We start from the raw sequence: 3,582 nt of genomic DNA, 5'->3' as shown, positions 1-3,582 counted from the left end.
ATTAAAAAATATGTAATTATAATTTATACTAACAAACATATATAAGAAATTAATATATAATTATACTTTCACACCAAACACGAGTAAAGAATTAAAATTTCTTATAAATGGAAATAGAGATAAATACCACTCTTATAAATGTAATTTCACTTAATTACTCTGTAATGTACGAACATACATCAAAATATATATTACAATAAATACAAATAAAGCTAGAATAACCTAACGATGTTGTTCATCACATTCAGATGAAGATAATTTGTGAACCCAATTGCTGAGCAATTTCCTTCTTAAACTCGACATGTTTTGCTGCTGACTACTGATCTTATTACCAATCCTACCACTACAGCTTGAACGTTCAGAAAAATCACGAAGTCGTCTCATCGCAATTTGGAGCGTAGCTTGGGACATACTAGCAAAGCAGACTCTGAACCACCCTGGTTCACTGCAATGGCAAGACTCACCCGCCGTCATATTCAACCCAACTTCGTATAGAATCGTCTTCCACAGCTTCGTTTCAGCTTCGAAAGTGTTGGAAGATAAGAGATGTCTCATGTCCACCCAACAAAACAAGCCTGCATTGCTTTTTAAGCATTCCATTCCTGATGTTCTAAGACCTGAAACCAGCATTTCTCTTTTCCTTTTAAGCCTCTTTTGGTTATCCTTCATGTATTTGCTGGTGAATTTCTTGTTTGCTAACATGTTGGAGAGTAGGTACTGCGTTTGCGATGAAACCAGGCCGAAACTCGACATCCTAGTGGCTGCACTCACCACTGTTTCATTGTTTGAATAAATCATCCCGACACGAAATCCTGGTAAGCCTAGATCCTTAGAAAGGCTGTAAACAATGTGAATGCAGTTCCATAAATCAGGATTTTCATTTTCAAGCCTTCAATCCATTGCGGCTTCCATAATGCTTATGAAACCTGGAGAGTCAAAGACTGTTCCAGCAAAAACTTCGTCGCTTATGATATGAATGTTTTTGGCAATGGCAAATGTAATGAGATGGTTAAGCTCCTCCCTAGTCATTGTTGTGCCGAGTGGATTCGATGGATTGGTTATTAAAACCCCTTTTACTTTGAGGTTAAGTGTTTGAGCGCTCTGGTAAGCATCTTCAAGTGCAGACATTGTGATTCTGAACCCATTTGAGCTCCAACAATGTACTGGAACAATTTCTACCCCAGTCCTCCATTTAAGATCCCTATTGAACCTGCAACTAAACATGGTTATGATCCATGGAGATTGTACAATAAGGGTAGGGAGTTTAAAACATACCCAGGGTAGTATGGTGTGGGAAGAAGGATAGCCTGACCAGGATCAAAAAGGCAAAAGATCAAAGTCTCATTAGCTGAAGTTGCACCAGCGGCAAGCACCAGGTTGTTGGGATCAAATGTGACCTTGTTCCCTCTGATTTTCGCCATGTACTCCACCAGTTCCTGCAGAAATGAGGTGATTTAATTTACAATATATATATATATAAAGAGAGGGGGGGGGGGGAGTACGTTTTTGAAAGCAGGTAAACCGTGATAGTCCTGGAAGAGAGCCAGTTCCCTGAATACAGATTCTCCATCCTTCTTCAATCCCATGGCGTCTGGGTTTTTCCGTAGCCATGATTCTACCAGGTCGAAAGATAGCTGACAGAAATACGCATTATATCTATTGATTTAGCATGGATTGCCATTTTTCCAATAAAATTCATGGACTTAGAATTCGGTTTACTTTTAATTTAAAATAATATTATTTAGCTTATATACCCGGATAGATGAAGGTGAGGTTTAGTATTGAAATTGAAAAGTGGTAGATAAATAATTTTACCAAGTCATGTTGTAAAATAGGGTGAAAGAATTGTATAAAATTATGATTTCATGTCATATTTATCTTTTTTTAATGGGAGATTAAAAGGTAACTCTAAAATCTCATTTAAAATTAATATTTTGTTTGAAAAGTTACTTTTTAATATAAAAAATTTGTTTGAAATCAAAGTTTAGATTGGAAAAATACTTTTTAACCAGTAAGCAAAGCCTAAATCTTTTTTTTTTTAAGAAAACATTAAGACCAATTAATTGAGTTGATTTTTAATCACATTATTTTGAGTTCAAGTTATTTTTAATTTGAATTATTTTAAGTTTGTATCATTCAAATTTACTAATCAAGTAATTTTAAGTTTTATCATTTAAATTTATGACTCGAGTTCAAATTACTTGTTGGAGTGAGTTCAAATTTAAATTATTTCATCTCGACTTTGATACATTTTGGGTTTATGTCAAAATTGACATCTAAAAAAATGCTTCATCCATTGTGACTAAAAGAAACTAGATTACGTGGCACATACGTTGTGATAAAAGAGAAAATATTAGATTAAAAATATATAAACATCAAAGAATTCAACCTGCACCCAAAAGGTACTGAATCTTTCAAAAATTTTTTTTAAAATTTTCTTTAAATTTGTAGTATAGTTATTTAATTTAAAAAATTATACCATTTCTTTTTTTCAATTTAATTGGTGTTCAATTAATTTATGACACTAATTTAATTAAAAATTTTATTAAATAATATAAATATAGATAAAAAAAAGTTCAATTAATATAAAATATATAAACCCAAAATTTAAATTTACAATGCCATTATCTTTTAAGAAAAAAATAGGAAAAAGGGAAAACATATATGGTGTTTTTTTTTCATCCATAAGTTTTGAATGATAGTAATTAAGAAAAGTAATGGTAAAAAAATGGAATACCTGATTCTCAGCAAGCCCCATCTGAATAATCCCAGTGGGATTAACAACTCCATGAAAAGGATTATTGTCATAAAGTTGCCACCCCAGGAAATATGATGAGTCTTCTCCATGACTATTGCAACTAGCCTTGCTTGACAACATCCCCCTTATTCCTTTACCACTGCTTCAAGGTTGGTGGGTTTTGTTTATAGACTTTTGAGGGAATTATGGCTATTTATACTCTCATACTCCCCACCGCACCCCACTTATATATATATATATATGCATGTGAATTCACCATCTTGATTTTGTTTTCCACCTCAAATTCTATGGTTAAATATTGTAATAATTGAATCGATGGTCGAATAAGTTAATTATTTATTTTTATTTAATTAATTGAATTGTTTGTTCAATAATAATAAATAAAATTAAAAATAAAATATATTGAATCGATTGAAATATCTTTTTTATTTTTTATTTGTACTAATTTATAATGGTTTGCTCTATTTCCGATTATATCTCACAAGTTGAATCAATTGAATAATCAATTTTTAGCTCAATTGGTTCTATTGATAAGTTCGATCTACTTTTGATGATGTTGTTGGTTAGGCATGTAACAGCTCGCCCGACAAAGTCTCGGTATCTTATTATTATTTAGAGTGTTTTGTTGAATTAAGTGTAGAGATAACTAAGTAAATTGTTTGTTTTGGTTAAGTATAGAATTCTTTGTGCATCATTTGACGAACTCTTAGCTTGGCGAAGATCTGTGGTTTGGCAGACTCTTCCGTTAAGTGTACACCACCCAGATGCTTTGGCGAAATCGCTTGGTTTACTGTTGAATGGATTTGTTTATTATTAATTAAGGA

At 32.3% G+C, this 3,582-nt stretch overlaps 1 pseudogene; it reads right to left on the bottom strand.

Annotated features, from left to right (window-relative positions):
• Positions 1–221: 221 nt before the first annotated feature.
• LOC107921671 (1-aminocyclopropane-1-carboxylate synthase 3-like) lies at positions 222–2,878 on the bottom strand (annotated as a pseudogene).
• Positions 2,879–3,582: the final 704 nt, after the last annotated feature.

This window comes from Gossypium hirsutum, chromosome D01, assembly GCF_007990345.1.
Source record: "Gossypium hirsutum isolate 1008001.06 chromosome D01, Gossypium_hirsutum_v2.1, whole genome shotgun sequence".
Classification (NCBI taxonomy): Eukaryota; Viridiplantae; Streptophyta; class Magnoliopsida; order Malvales; family Malvaceae; genus Gossypium; species Gossypium hirsutum.
This window is presented reverse-complemented; position numbering and strand designations above follow the sequence as displayed.